The 16,739-nt window shown below is 46.4% G+C and overlaps 1 long non-coding RNA gene across 2 annotated transcripts in view; it reads right to left on the reverse strand.

Annotated features, from left to right (window-relative positions):
* Positions 1-15,316, reverse strand: part of LOC128347267 (uncharacterized) — a 30,411-nt gene extending 15,095 nt beyond the window's left edge. Inside the window, exon 1 of one of the 2 annotated variants that reach the window (XR_008317469.1) lies at positions 15,301-15,316. This is a non-coding gene — a long non-coding RNA (uncharacterized LOC128347267). Of the gene's footprint in view, positions 1-4,914; positions 4,994-15,300 lie in introns of those variants that run through there. The other variant, XR_008317468.1, reaches the window with a different exon arrangement.
* Positions 15,317-16,739: the final 1,423 nt, after the last annotated feature.

A 16,739-nucleotide genomic window follows, 5' to 3' on the forward strand; every position in this document is an offset into this window, starting at 1 on the left:
ATTACAAATGATATTGTTTTGTAGTATGATAAGGCCTTTAATTGTTTAATTACAAATGTAGGGCATGATCCATCCCTCAACTGACACAGCTGCTGATGCAAGAGTTATCAGCATAGGGCTTAATCAAGTATTCTTTCCTCCTCCCCCCTCCCTCCTGGCTCTCAAACACACAGGATTGCTGGCTGCTGGCTCCTTAAAAGATCTGGGCCCAGATTCCCACTCTTCATAACTAAACTCAATCATATCCACTCCAAGAATATTTGTGAATGTTTTTAAAGGTCTCTAATGTTATAATACAGCATCTGCAAAGGTGGAAGCAGCAGAGAGCTAGGTGAGGCCAGGAGCTCTCTCCCGTGCTCTGTGCAAGTGCCTCCACTGCTGCGCGGCCTTTCTGCAAGAGAAGAGGTCTTGGAGGAGGGAGGTGGCTGATGAGATCTGAGGCTCTGAGCAATTCACATGGATGTCCCTTTATCTCTAATGAGTTATGTTTAACATAGCTCAGCTTTTAGAGAGCAATGCTGGAAGGAGCTCCCCTCCTTTTTTTAGAGCAGGCTATGCTCTAGGTTTTTCAAATCTAAAATCTAAATCTAAATCTAAAATTAGGTTTTTCAAATCTAAAATCCAAATATGCCCAACATCAATGTCAGAAAATAAGGACACTAAAAAAATAATAATAATCAGTTATTCTTGCCTTAAGTTACAAGTGGCGTGCACAAAACTAGTTTGCCCAGTTTGGTTTGAGTCCAGTCCAGACCAGACTCGAATCAAACCGGGCATGTTCGGTTATGTGGCCCCCGAACATACCCCCGGCTTGGCTCAAATTCGAGCCAGATCGGGGGTAATAAGTTAAATAAATACCAAAAAAACCACCTTTTAACACTCACCGCCAGGTCAGTGGCAGCCATCGCATTGCGGGGGGGGGGGTCTCTGTCATCTCCCCCTCTCCCTGCTGGCCTTCACCCATTCTAAAAAGGGCCAGTTCGCGCCCATTTTCGGGCTGTTCCAGCCCTTCCTCCAGACATACTGAAGCGCAAACCCGATGGGACCCTGTGTAGCCGGAGGAAGGGCCAGAACGGCCACCCCAACCAGAGGAAGGGCCGAACAGACCTTTTTAGAATAAGAGAAGGTTGACAGGGTTAGGGGGAAATGGCAGAGACCCCCTCTATGGCTGTCACTGCTGACCCGGACCCAGCAGTAAGTGTTAAAAGTTGTTTTTAAAAATTAAAACTTAGAACCCCCAAACTGGCTCCAAAACAGCTCAAGGGGTTCAATGAGGTCAAGCTGAACAGGGCCCAGTCCAGCTTGAGGGTGAGCCCTCAAGCTGGCTTGGTTTGATGGCAAACCAGCTCGACCTCGAGTCAGTATGCACATCGCTATAAGTTACCTGTATGGTAGGAGAGTTGCCTTATAAGGAAAAGATTGCACACCACAGCTCTTGATGGCTGCTTCTCGGCAAAACTACCATGCCCCCGCCATCCTGGTGGCGCAGTGGTAAAACTGCCGCCCTGTAACCAGAAGGTTACAAGTTCGATCCTGACCAGGGGCTCAAGGTTGACTCAGCCTTCCATCCTTCCGAGGTCGGTAAAATGAGTACCCAGAATGTTGGGGGCAATATGCTAAATCATTGTAAACCGCTTAGAGAGCTCCGGCTATAGAGCGGTATATAAATGTAAGTGCTATCCTCCTTTCTCTTTCCAATTCTGCCTGGAAAGAGTGATGCCATGGCCCCGCATTCAGAGTATTTTAAGAAAGACTATACTTGTAGGTTTTGCTGGCTTTCTGCCACTTCCCATGGGAACTGGGGGCCCCCCCTACAAATATAGGAGAGAAAGATGGGGAAAATGACAAGCGGGGAGGCAGTCCTACCTACCACTGCACATGTCACACCATTTAAGCCATAATGGAGGCCATCTGTGCAGAAACACTGGTGCATACAACACACTGCAGCACAGTAACAAAGCACTGCAACCCAACAGGGCCCCCTCTTTGGGATCATAGCACCCTCAATAAAGTTTGGTGGGAGGGGTCTGTCCCTTACACAATGGTGCCTTTTGCTGGGTAACCTGTGCTGCCATCATGCACACCCCCAAACATAAGGCAACCATGCTTAAGAAAGTTGGTACCTGCACAAAAGGTGTGCCCCTGCCGCAAATCACATTTTTGGGGTCCCAAGCAGATGGAAGGTGGTGACCATGGGGGACCCAATGCACCCACAGCAAGGGCACTTTTCTCCGGAAGCTGGATATAAGATTATGTTGGTATTAGAAGATGGGGGCCTACCACCCACCCCAGTTTTATGTCCCTAAGTGCTCTGCATAGGGAATAATGGGCTAGTTTGAATCCCCATTTTGAATCCCTATGTTGAACCTTTATAGAACCGGTTTGAGTTGGGCTTGAATTCAAATTGAACCAAGGGGTTGTTTGAGCAAAACCAAAACCAAACGTACTCACCTTGGTTCAAATTGGATTTGAATTCTAATCAAACAGGCCAAGCCGGTTTTGTGCACAGTGAAGAAGGGGTTAAATGGTCATTGGCCCAGCAAAGCCAGCTGGCAAAGCCAGAACAGCCCAAGCACAATCAACACACCCCCTTGGGGATCATGGCCCCCTGGGCGATGTGGTGACATCCTGCCCTCAGTCTGGTGACATAAGCAGTGCGCAGCTGCCTGGGATATGGCCTTGGTGGACAAGGAGGAGGGAGGGGGCACCCAGCCCTGAAACTAGAGGCTGCTGAACCACAGTTGGACAAACATTTGTGATGCAATTCACAGTCTGAAAAATTAAGTGTGGGTACATCAACCTCCAGTTTTGCATTACATGCTAATGCGGCCAGTGACATTAATACATTGGCTAAGATTCCGACTAACAATGTGTGTATGCTTCAAGGGACTGCAGTGACACACTGAGATCTCTCCCTGCACTCTGGAAGTGCTCTGCAAGATCAAAAGCCTACCACTGACCCTCAGCAACATGTTTCCAATCTTGCAGAACCCTCCCAGTGCATGCAGAGTGCTATGGTCTTGCATAGCAATGTGTGCACAGGGGAATTGGGGGAGTGGTGTGAGGACTCCCAACCTGTGAGATGTAGTCCAGTCCTATGGGGTCCAGAGTGCCCTGTGTGGATGCCTAAAGTGCTTCTCTGCATTCAGTGGAGTTGTGCGGATTTTTCCTTTCTGGTACAGCCCTTTCACTGTATCAGTTACAATTCTGGAGAGTTGCTTAACCATCAACAGCAGCATGTCAAGGTACTAGGGCCTGATGTGGGAAGCAGTTCCTGAAACACTCCAGTATAATCACTCAAGATTGTGTGGCTTTTGAGGTCCCAGCCATTATCTTTTTCCATTGTGGCAAGAAAAAACAAAAGTCACAATCAATTTACAGCCATTAAGAAATGTGGAGCACATATCCAAAATGGCTTCCACCTTGACAAGACATTTGGAAGGTCATATAAAGAGGCTCTCATTTTAGTTAAACTCATCGGAGTGTTATAAGCCAGGGGCACTGGATATTATGAAAGCCTCTAACATTGTCAGCAAGCTTTTAAGAGATGTGTGCATATTCTCTGCAATTCTCATGTGTATTCAAACTCACATTTAGTATTTAATTAAAAAGTCCCAATGCACAAACACATAATATTTGTGATTCATAAGCTCATGAAAGTCTCATAATATCAGCATGTGACTGTGGGAAAGAGAGAGGGGTTATCTCGGTGATACTTTGAACTTAAATTAAGTCATTTGTAGATGAAAGAACTAGCCTATGGTCTTGAAAAACAGTGACAGAAGATTCTTTTATGCAAAACTATTTCTCTTTTGTGCTTTCTTTAACTTGATAGATGAGAAATAGAAATAAGATCTATTCAAGTAACCTTCATTAAGCTGAATGCAAATTGCTAGATTCATAAAATAGTCCCCCCTGCCCTTAAAAGACAATTTCCATAATTGTATGTAGGTATGTGTTGCTCCATTGGTTATGGAGAATACCAATGAGAAGACCTACTTAATAGGATTAAATTGTGATGGTCAAGAATACGCAAGCTTTGTAGGTCATGAAGAAACTGTCAGGCTGGATGAAGAGAGCTTGTTTATTCTCAGTCTTGCAAATTATGTGCTTTTGTCGGTCCTAAATCTCCTGCCATTCACTTTCATTGGATGACCCCTGGTTCTAGTGTTGTGAGAGAAGGAGGAGAGGGGAGGGGAGGTCCCCTCTATAATCTACATCTCACATGTTCACAGCTTTCCTTTGTCTATCCTCATATAATGTTTACTTTCTTCTGGCCATCCTGAATCTAATGCCAACCAATTTCATTCATGCTCTATGTTATGAGAGAAAATCTCTCTACCCACGTTCTACACACCACATACCCAACTCATGCTCTTTGAAACCTGATTGTGTGTTTTGCATAAGGAAAAGAAAATATTATTATTTATTTGCCACCTGATTTGTGGAACTCTATGATACAGGATATGGTAATGACATACTTATTGAGGCTATTCCCACGAGCAGCAAAAATTGGGCTAGGAGAGCCTAGCCTGATTTTTGCTGCTCATGTAAACCACTGGGCTCGCAGGCGAGCCCGGTGGCTTACAAACAGTTAGCCTGCTTAGGTAGCCCACCCCTTAAACTGGGTTTGTGGAGTGAGCACTCTGAAACCCCGGTTTTTAAAATTGTGAGTAGCAGTGGTGCAGCTCCACACCACAGCTACTCACAAGCAGACCCCTGACCGGGAGGCTGAAAAGCATCCTCCCAGCTCAGGGGTCTCTCCAGCATGCCCTGAGCGCTCACCATAGGCGGAACTGGGGGGGGGGGCAGGCAGGCACGTGCCCTAGGTGCCACTGAGTTGGGGGCACCACGCCAGTTCCTGCCACCCCCACCCCATTGCCCACCTGCCCAGCCCCAGGGCCCCTCAGCCACTTGCCTCCAGCTCCGGCCTAGGATCCGCGAGGCCTAGGATCGGAGCAGCCTGCAAACTGCAGAGCTCTTCTCTCCCTGCCTCTCAGCTGATCGGCGGGTGGGCGGGGCTTCCAGAGAGGTCTCCTAGTAGGCCTCCCTGAAGCCTGAACTCGGCAGGCCCCAGCAAGCCAGGAAGGAGGCTGGCAGAGCTCCCTGCAGCAGACCAGACCAGACCATCCAGCACAGCTTTTGCAAGGTAGGCTGTGAATTCCTTTTTGTGGTTACCCCCATATATAGGGATCTGCTTGCCATAGGGCTTTGATATGGGTGGTGGGGTGAGACTGAGAAGTCTCCGGATATTTAATTTAAAACAGACTGAAAAATGTGCTGGCTTTAAAAACAAAAACTATCTAAGGCCTATAAGTGGCTTGTTTCATGTCAGAAAATTACAAAAACTTCTGGAACAAATATTTATTCATTCATTCATTCTTTCATTCATTTATAAATGCACTTATGTTCAAGTTGTTTTGCAACCCAGAAGGTCTGAGTGAGAACTGTGAAGCATGTGCTGTGCTTTTATTTTATCTTATTTTTCTTGTGTGTGAACTGCTCTCCAATAACCTGCAGGGACTTCAGGATGCATCTGGCCAACATGTGAATGCAGCACCTCCATTCCAGAGGAGATGTGTGTTAAAGGGCTTTAAAAGCCTCCTGTGAAAAACCTCCTGGAATCAAACTTTACTGAATTTGTTCAGAATTCTGAGAAAACAAACATAGGCTCACCCTACATGGTTGAAAGTCTCCTTTGCTAATCTGCAGCGAGGGGGCCATTTTAATAATTAGCATTGCTAGTGTGTTCTAGGCATTAAAAGTAGCACAAATATATAGTACTCAATGTATATCACTATATACTGTGAAGTGTGCATGTGTGTATTCAGTGAAATGTATTTCCAGGCATCATACATATTTTGAAATATCAGACTTAAATCCTTGGGGGACTGGGGTGTGTGGAGGCCCTGGGCTTTGAGGGGCTGGGGGCCCATTTTAAAATCTCATCTTGGCCCATTCCTACCTTGCTATGCCCCTGGCGGTCACTACACATTGGTTTCTGCACAACACCTGCACAGAAGAAACTTCCATGTAGAAAATGTGTCTCTTGTAAATTGACCCTGAATTTTCCATCCATGACTGGGATATCTGAGAGTTAGAGTCAATAATAAAAGAACAGCACACCGCTTGTGACAGTAAGGGGCAAATTACAATGATTTCTTAGTCTGGCAGGGGCTGGTTTTGGCCTGGCAGAACTTGGCTGTCTGCTCCTGTTGCAAATGCCTCTGTCTAGTGTGGCAAACTAATGTATCCTCCTCCCCTTTGGTGTCAAAGTAAGCACTAGTGTGGTGAATGCACCTATACCTCATCATGAGCCAACAGTCATCATAAGACAAAGGCTGGCAGGAATCATTCACTGGTTTATAGACCCACCACCACCACCTTCTTCCCCTATTTTGCTAGTGGCTATTTGGGCAGGTGATCCTCCAGGACGAAGTCATGTTTTTTAAAAAGAATGAGATGAGACAGAGAAAATGACACTTGGAATCCTTGCATAACTCCTGACTGTTGTTCTAAGTCTTTTACAGAGATGGCTCATGTTTTCAGGTTTTGATCAACAACCATGTCTAGATGGTACAGTGTTCCTTTTAACAGGGATTTCCAGATATTGTTGACTACAAGTCCCATCATCCCTGTTTGGACAGGGGCACAATTTCAGTGCTTGCCCTAGGCGCTATTTTCCCTAGTTACGCCTCTGGCGCTCACACAGGGCATGCTGGAGCTTCTGGGGGCTGCTGTGGCCCCTGAACTCCCCAGCCTCGGCCGGCTCTGTGATGGAGCCAGCAGTTGTGTGGGTGGCCGCTGCAGCTGCCCAGAGCAGACTGTCTGCTCGTCTGTGGGGAGTGCAGGCTGAGCCCGCTCTCCCCGCAAACCCCCTAGAGGCTCTTCACACTAATCGTGTGAAGAGCCTCATTATGTTCAGTAACAAAGTAAATTATGGTGGAATCCCTGACTGAAAGTGGAAGGACAGAAGGCAAAACGAAGTTATAAGGTTAGCAGTTGCCAGCGACCCCAATAAGAGCTAAGCCAAATATAGGAGAAGCATGGTTCACAAACATTTTCATGTCCACCCTGAAAGTCCCCTAAACAGGAGTTTTGGGGGAAGTTATATTTCAGTATGTGCTGATGCAACCAGAAAATGCTCCTGTTCTGCACTGGCAGGCAAGGAAATGCAATGGAACAAAGCCAGGAAATGGCACAAAGCCAAGGAATTACAACCTGGATCTTTCCCAGACAGCAGGCTGGGATTGTACTGTGTTTTTATTGTAAATTTGAATTTGTCTAAAAAAACACAATGCAAAAAGTGGATTGGTGTTTTTTTTTTTACACCAGACATAAATCGGGCTATGTTCTGATGCCTAATGGAAAACCTGAATCATGTGTGGAGTGCTCCCCAATAGCTCACAGGGACTTCATTGTGAATCCGGCTGATGTGCAAATGCACACTCTCCATTCCGAACTAAAAGCCCCCATCTGGAAGTGCTCCTGGTGATCCTCCCTACCTTCAGGTTGAGAGCCAAGAAAGTTGTTCATTGTCCTCAGCCTAAATGAAAGAGAGAGGTTTATGGGAGAAGAGTTGGACGAAGTGGCTGCACCTATTTTATTTCTCTCTGTACATTTATCAGGTGGACGTAATAGGATGGTCCGTCCAAAAAGGCTTCTGGGCCCAGTAGGATTCCAAAAATCCTTGGAGGATTTTGATGTTGGTGCAGCTGATGATTCTTTCAATGCCCTGGTGGGAACCTGGATCAGGGAACTCGACAGGGCAGTAGACATGATTGCTCATAAGCGTCCCCTCTGATCTGCTTCAAAAATGGCCCCTTGGTATACTGAGGAGTTGCGGGGGCTGAACAAAGTGGAGAAGAACTCAGTTCGAATTTGACAGGATGCGGCATGTGGCTCATTTGAAGGCTTATGCAGTTGAGGTGCATTCAGTGGAAAAAAGACTTTGGTCTGTGCGCATTGAGGCTGCAGGTTCACATTTGGCAGAACTATCCCGGGTTGTGAGGAGCTTAATCTCTGCTTCTTCTGTTTTATATCATTCCCCAGAAATGTTCTGCTGTGATGCTTTTAATGGATTCTTTGTGGACAAAATCTCTTGTATTCGGGCTGACTTATATTTGACTTGTATTCGGGCTGACTATTTCTGCAAGGACTATGGAGGAGGTGTCGAGCAATCCCTCTTGCAATATTAGGTTGGATCAGTTTCAATCTCTGACTCCTGAGGATATGGACAAGCTGCTTGGGGCAGTGCGGCCTACCACCTGTTCTCTGGATCCTTGCTTGACTTCACTGCTTCTGTCTAGCAGGGAGATTGTTGGAGGTGGCCTAGTTAATATCATAAATGCATCCCTAAGGGAGGGTAGGGTGCCTCCTTGTCTGAAGGAGGAAATGATTAGACAGCTCCTTAAGAAGCCTTCCCTGGACGCGTTAGTGATGCATAGTTACAGGCCAATCTCCAATCTACCTTGGTTGAGCAAGGTGATTGAGAGGGTGGTGGCTGACCAGCTCCAGGTGGTTTTGGAGGAAACTGATTATCTAGACCCATTTCAAACTGGCTTCAGAGCTGGCTATGGGGTTGAGACAGCCTTGGTCGGCCTGATGGATGACCTTTACCAGTGAGTCAACAAAGGGAGTGTGACTCTGCTGGTTCTTTTGGATCTCTCAGTGGCGTTCGATACCATCAACCACAGTATCCTTCTAAATCTCCTGGGGGAGTTAGGGATAGGGGGCACTGCATTGCAGTGGTTCCGCTCCTATCTCTCGAGTAGATGCCAGATGGTGGAGCTTGGTGACAGCTGTTCCTCAAAACAGGAGCTGTTATATGGTGTACCACAGGGCTCCATTCTGTCACCAATGCTTTTGAATATTTACATGAAACCGCTGGGTGAGGTCATCAGGAGATTTGGTGCTGGGTGCTATCAGTATGCTGATGACACCCAAATCTACTTCTCTCTTTCATCTGCTTCATCAGGAAATGGTGTTCATTCCCTAAATGCCTGCCTACAGGCAGTAATGGGCTGGATGAGGGATAAATTGAAGCTGAATCCAAGCAAGACGGAGCCCTCATTGTAGGGGCTCAGAATCTGAGGGATGGGTTAGAGCCTCCTGTGCTGGATGGGGTTACACTCCCTCAGAAGGAGCAGGTGTGCAGCTTGGGAGTACTCCTGGACCCAGGCCTCACCCTGGTATCTCAGGTGGAGGCCATGGCCAGGAGTTCTTTCTGTCAGCAATGGCTGATGTGACAGCTGTGCCCATTCCTTGAAGAGGATGACCTCAAAACAGTGGTGCATCAGCTGGTCACTTCCAGGATCGACTATTGCAATGTGCTCAATGTGGGGCTGCCTTTGTACCTAGTCTGGAAAGTTCGTTTAGTTCAAAATGCAGCAGCCAGACTGGTCTCTGGGAGAGACCATATTATGCCTATTGGTCTCTGGGAGAGACCATATTATGCCTATTTTGAAACAGTTGCACTGGCTGCCAATACGTTTATGGGCAAAATCCAAAGTGCTGGTTATTACCTTTAAAGCCCTCAATGGCTTAGGTCAGGGTTATCTTAGAGAGCGCCTTCTTCTACATGATCTCCACCACACGTTAAGGTCATCTGAGGAGGTCCGTCTCCAGTTACCATTTGGTGGCGATTCAGAGGCGGGCCTTCTGGGCTGTGGAATGCACTTCCAGCAGAAATCCATAATTTGAGATCATCATTACTGTCTTTCAGGAGAGCCCTTAAAACCTGGCCTTCCAGGTTTTCAGGCCTGGCCTTCCAGGGTTTTTAATTTGTTGTAAATTGTTTTTTAACAGTTGTGTAAGTGTTTGGCCTGCTTCTCCAGGGTTTATAACTGTTTAAATGTTTTAACTGTAAATTAGTTTTATGCTGGAGTTTTTAAAAAATGTTTTTGATTTTAACTGTTAATTGATTTTAATTGTTTTTATTTTGATGTAAACCACCCTGAGCCTTTTTTGGAAGGGTGGTGAAGAAGAAGAAGAAGAAGAAGAAGAAGAAGAAGAAGAAGAAGAAGATCATCAGTTCAAACTGTGGTTTGAATCAAAGTTCGGCCAGCCTGAGTTTAAAGCGGACTGCTCTCCCAAAGGGGGTCCTGGTCCGAATTTGAACCGGACCAGCCTCAGTTCTAAGAGAACTGGTACGAAACAGTTTGTGGGATGTACTTTTAAAGGGAAATCTCGTCAGAATTCCCCTTCACAAGTAAAGGGGCATTCCCTACACTAAGATGGGAGGAAAGAAAGTACCTTATCTCAGAGGCAGCAGTGGCAGAGACATCAGCAGCAGGGGTGGTGTTGGGGCAGCGGGGGCTCCTCCAAACTCCCCACCAGTCTCCTGAAGAACAGCCTGGTCCCGGTGGAGGACCAACCTGGGCCACAACTAGCAGAGGCTGCTCTACAGGACGCCAGCGGGGATTTTGGAGGAGCCACCACCCCCACCACTGCCAATATCTCTGCTGCCGCTGCCTCCACCACCTGCAAAGAACACGTTCTAAGTACCCTTTCACTCCCCCTCCACTCCCCCACCTTAGTATAGGGAATGCCCCTTTATTTGTAAAGGGGAATCCTTGCCGGAATTCTTGCCCGAACTGGCCTGCAAACCAGTTCAGCAGCCGAACCAAACTGGACCCAGTTCGGCCAGACCTGGAATTGGACCAGGCCATATCAGTTTGAATTTGGTCTGAAATGAAACCAAACCAGCCAAATCGGTTCCATACACACCCCTAGTGTGTATGGAACTCATATTCACTCATATTTTTAGAATATCACTCATATTTTTAGAATATGAGTGAAAACTGAAAGCATCTTAACTCTCATTTTAAACTGAAGATCTTTTGATGTTACATTGATTAAGAGTGAGCTGGCATGGCATGGTGAAGCTGGGCAGAGAGAAGGCTAACATGCCTAGCAAAGCATGAGTGCAATTGCCCACCAACTTTCACTGAAGCTTTTATAGCCTTTTTGAAGCATTTTCTAATAGGGAAGGTTTCCAGTCCCTACATCTGATTATCAAGCACAGACCTGAAACAATCCAGTCCAGGTTGTTTAAACTGTACCTCAAAGCAGCATTCAGCCTCACAGAAACCACCATCAATGTTGCAATGTTATAGAAAATGAAATAGGGAAAGATAGTTAAGGCAGGAGAAGGACAAGGGTAGGATTGGACCTTCCATGCTATTTCACTCTCCTGAGAGTATTTTGGTCACCTTGGAGTTAACCACCTCTGGGTAGTAATGTGCCCTTAGAAAGTCATTGCTACTGAGAAGCAGTCCAGTTACTTTGGACCTTCTGCTATTACACTAACCACCACAACTCTTCTGAATTTGCTATGTATATCAGTCTTTCAGCATATGTGGAATCTGATTCTTTTGTTTCGTTAACAGTTCCCAGTTTGCTCCTGAACAGTATGAAGTGCCTTGTAACAAAAATGTTCACTATTTAAAAGAGATGAGCAGAGTGCTGCGAATATATTTCACCCTGTGGCTTGCTCATCAATGATTCACCATGACAACCATTGCAGGCTTTTCAATGGGAACCTGTGTAAAGCAGAGGAATTCAAATGAATGTCTCATAAGTAGCGAAAGAAGTGTTTGCACATTACAATGCATCCTTCTTATTCTAATCTCAACACAGTAGTGCCAAGTTTTGTAGCAGCCAGTGTAAGGTACTAGCACTCCTTATCATGGCTATCCATGGCAGAAAGAGGGCTGCACTGTAAGGGAGTTTCCTGATGGCAACGTCTCCACTGGCCACAGGGGCGTAACTATAATAGGGCAAGGGGAGACAGTTGTCTGGGGGCCCACTGCCTTGAGGGGCCCCCCAGAGGCAAGTCACATTACTGACTCCCCCAGCCGCACACCCACCCGGGCTTCCTTCAGTTGTATTCATCCTCCGAAAGTGATGTGAGTGTGAAGACCTGGAGCTACCAGAACAGCATGTCTTTCTCTAGTACCATTAAATGACTTGCATCGTCCACAATTTACAAAACCTTTAAAGAAATAATTTAGGATGATATTCTATTGTGGCACATAGGAGATACACACACACACACACACACACACACACACTACTATGTTTTTTGTTACCACTATTCAGCCTCATTTAAGATTTCTTTACTTCATGAGCTAAGCTTCAGTGCGGGGGGCCCATTTTAAAATCTTGTCTCTGGGCCCACTCTAACCTTGCTACGCCCCTGACTGGCCATACTAGGAATTGCCTCACTGAAGAGTGGCTCCTTCATTAGTTTGGCTCTGTTGACAACACTGAATCGATACTGAATGGAGACAAGCCAGTCTTGTAGTAGTGAGCATGAATTGCCTGCTTTGCTAAGGAGGGGCTGCTTTGGTTTGCATTTGGATGAATGACTACATATGAGTGCTGTTTGCCATAAGATATTCCCTTTAGGGGATGGAGCCATGGCTTATTGGTAGAGCATTTGCTTGGCACGCAGAATGTCCCAAGTTCAACCGCAACATCTCGAGGTAGAGATGGGAAGGCCTCCTGCCTGGTAACTTGGAGAAGCTGCTGCTGGTCAGTGTAGACAATACTGAGCTAGATGGACTCAGTGGTCTGACTCTGTGTTCCCATGTTCTGATTCAGCTTGCCCATTTAGCTGACCCCTGGGTGGGTTGCCCTGGGGCTTTAATCCCTGTTGACCAGGCATTATCTTCCTGCTCCATCAAGGAGGATGCTCAAAAAGAGACACTATGGGCAATTCCAGCAGACCTTAATTCTCCTGTCTCCAAAAATTCAAATGACACTACAGGGTCAATCTGGTGCTATTCTCTGATATAAAACTTCCAGATCTGCTGCCTTCCCTCAGCCCAGCCCTTGATGTTAAAGAGGGTTTAAACACAATATGCCCTCTGTACCACCAGATTGGTTGTCTGGATCTTTGGCCTCCCTTTTCCCTGCCCAAAGAACTAACTGCCCTTGAGCCTGAGCAATTAACACTCCCAGGCATCACAGGGTTCTGTGCAGGTTCCTTTGTAATTTGTGCATGTCTGCCTCATGGATTCCATGATCCTGACACTGACAAACACATCCATTCTAAGTTGAATCTGCTGTATATTGTTCTCAGTTAGTGAAATACTCAGCATTTTTTCCCCAGGCAGAAAATCCAAATGTCACCTGATGTCATCATTTCCTTTCAGCTCTCCAGTCACATAGACTCCGATCAGGGGTGGAGGTGTACTTATTCGCATGGGTTCCAGGAATTTGTGCACAGCTGCTGCCAGGCCCACCACATTTGTCATGATTGCCACCTGGCAGAAGCCTTCCAGCGCCTCTTCTTTCCCCACTGCACATGTGCAGCCACAGCTATGGCTGCAGCAGTGGCAGTAGCTTTCCTAAGGAAGCAGCCTGGGGTAGGCTGCCCTGCCCCTGCCATTGAGCTGGCTGCCACACATGTGTGCCATCCAGCTGACTGGTAGGCATGGCATTCAGCTGCTGTTGCAACCACTCAAATGGCCACCATGCATGCAAGGCCAGCAACTGAGCAGTGAAGGCAGGGCAGCATATTCCAGGCTGCTGCACAAGAGAAACTGCCATGCTGTCAACGGTGATCATACACCATAGGGAGAGAAGCGGTGCTCCACACACAGTGGGGGGAGAAGGGGTACCAAGGGGAGCCGCTGCCACCAAGTGGGGTGGACAGCCCAAACATGGGCTACCACCTATCCCCTTCCTAAGCCACTGATCCCAATTAAGAAACACTGGTTCTTCTGAAGAAACAAAATACATACCTTTCTTCATAACTGGGATTTTCATATAAGTGGGATTCATACTAGAACAGTTGTGTTGCCCTCTTTTTCAAATCTATCCATATACATGCATGCAGTATGAACCATCATTTTCTTGTAATTTTGGCCAACCATCCTCTCTAATAAAACGCTTGGTGTCCGTCCGTGGACGGACACCAAGCGTGCGTTCGTGCCTGGCCTGTTCTGGGCATGCCCAGAACAGGGCAAGGGAGGCACGAACAGCAGGACCCAGCGGCCATGTTGGGGCCGGGAGAAGGAGAAGTGGCCGCCGCCTACGCCAGGAGGAGAGTGCGGGAGAGGCGGCGGCGCAGCCGTGGCCACGGCCAGAGGTGGCGGTGGCCGCGACGGGGCAACTGGCGGCGGGAGTGCGGGTGAGGCGGCGGCGGGGCCAGAAGCGGCCGCCGCAAATAAAGGAGAGAGGCGCCGGGGGAAGAGGCGGTGGGGAAGCTGGCCGAGGTGGTGGCGGAGCCGCCGCCGAGGCCTGGCGCCGCCAGTAAAGCCGGGCGGGGGGGAAACCTTGGGGCCCGATCCCACCATTCCCGTCCCCCCGCCAAATTACTAAGGGCCAAATTGGCCCTGAAAAATGCCGCCGCCGAACCGCCCTCCCAGCTGCCCGATCCCACCATTTGTACAGGAAAGAGGAGCTCGCTAGCAGAGCTCCTCTTTCTGCAAAGGCTCTTCTCAAACTGGCGCTTTGAGCGGAAAGGGCGTCCTTTCCGATCAAAGCGCCAGTTTGAGAAGAGCCTTTGCAGAAAGAGGAGCTCTGCTGGCGAGCTCCTCTTTCCTGTACAAATGGTGGGATCGGGCAGCTGGGAGGTTCGGCGGCGGGGGCCGAAAGCATTACTAGCGCCCGTTTTTCAATGGGCTAAAACTCACTTGTCATTCATAATTTTCCAGTCTTTTTTTTTTAAAAAAAATTAAAGCTACAGTAAAACACATATACAATAATGGGTCTCTGCTTAGATACTGATGTTTGGGTAGCCTCTGACCTAAATTCAAATTCTGTATCTACTCAAGGTAACTTGTAATACAGGAAAATACAAAGGAATATTGTTTACCAAGACTTGTAAGCCCTCTAAAGCTGCTAAATACATTTTCAACCCATTCCTTCTATATTATTGTTCTAAATGTCAGAGAGAAACAATTTGTTTCGGGGAAGTTACTTCTTAACCTAAAATGGTTGCATTCACATACTTATAAAAGCTTATAGCTTTTCATAACTTGAAAAATAACAATGTTATAAGAACTGAGCCAGCAAAAGAGTAACTCTAGATCCAAAAGTTTATAACAGGACATATTCTTAATATAAGAGCAAATATCTAACTTGACTGACAGTTTTTTTAACATTAAAAAAACCCCTACAAACATGATCAGTTATTTTGCTGATATGTGAGAAAGTATTTGGGGACAGCTTAACATTAGTAGAAAAGCTGGTTTTGCACATTCCTAATATATACCTAATCTGATGCCTTACTTCAGAACACAGTGAAGGGATTTAAAAATAAAGTCAATGTAGATAACTGCTACTTACAATACAACTTGAAGACAACTCATTATGTGAAAAGGAACTGCTTGCATTTATACATCTGTACAGGCAAATCTGGAAACATAGACACAGAAGAGGAATCAATGAGCACAAGTACTTCCATCACCATGTTTGATTATTCATCAGTGACTCAGCACACCTAGGACTGTGTAAAAACCCTTGAGAAATTTTACTTGTCTGATAGAAACTTGTCTCACTTCTCTTGTAAGTTTCCAGTCGTTTCTACTTCGCAGGAACCCTGAAATTTGCTTTGAATTTCACTTTTTTGACAGTTTGGTGCCAAGTCTCCTTGCAAAAGCTTCTGTCTGGAGAATCATGATGTTAGTTATATGGAACTATACATTATTACTCAGTATATGAATATTATTTTCTTGGCTTCTCTGCAGGAAAAATATATTTCAGAATAATGCCTGAACTGGTCATTGGAACCCTCAGAGCAAAATGAGATGTATCTAGGGAACATAAGGAGAAAGATTTCCAGGCTGAACAGTTGCAGGGGAGAACTGGCAGCTGGAAGGGGCATGATGAATCCTCTCCAATCAATGCATTCTCTCCATTGCAAGTGTCCCAAAGGCTGTTTTTAACTCATCAGACTCCAAAGTGCAAGTGAACCTGGTTGTGAGGGGTGGGGGGAGCAGCTTTGGGAAGGATTTGTGGTCCCACTTCTTGCCTGCCAAACCTCCCTGAGCCCTACATTCCTGTTTTGGCAACCCAAGTTGGGACTAGTAGTTTGTCTAGTTCTACCTTCCGAGTCCGGATGGTACAATCCAAAACAATACCTTTCTTAGAACCACCACAGGCATCCACAAATTAGTGAGTGAGCTCCACAAACTCTTCTTTCTCTTGGAGATTAGAAAAGGTAGTAGTGGGGAGGGGGAAGATGTTTCTGGTAGAGGGTATAGTGAAAACCCAGAATGCCATTCATTATAGTCTTCAGATAGTAATCAAAGAAGCACTTGGCCGGCTAATTTGGTTGCAGTGTGCCAGGAGTGAAAGACCTGAAGTATACAGAAACAATACAAGTACTGAAGTATACAGCAACACAATAATAGCTGCTCTCCCTTTGAAAATATACAGTAAATGCCAGCAGACAAATGGATGATAGTCAAACACAAGGCTGGGGTGAGTTACGTAAGCATTCTGAAAGGGCATTCTCATCACATGCATGCTGATCTCTGTGATCAACTCATGACAGTAGGCAGAGTGTTGTTCTGTGAAAGCAACTCCCCTGCTTCTTCACAAGAAATTGCAGTGTGTGTGTGTGCACACATCCTGTCATATGAACTCTGCTTTAGCTGGTGGTGAGTGTAATATGATAAAGATACCCAAAGAGTTTTTCCCTCATCAAAGAAACATCTCGTAACCCACTCCCACCCATTGCTCTGAAGGTCTTTTCATGTCTTCAATCCTACTATTGGCAGTTT

This window comes from Hemicordylus capensis, chromosome 2, assembly GCF_027244095.1.
Source record: "Hemicordylus capensis ecotype Gifberg chromosome 2, rHemCap1.1.pri, whole genome shotgun sequence".
NCBI classification, from domain to species: Eukaryota; Metazoa; Chordata; class Lepidosauria; order Squamata; family Cordylidae; genus Hemicordylus; species Hemicordylus capensis.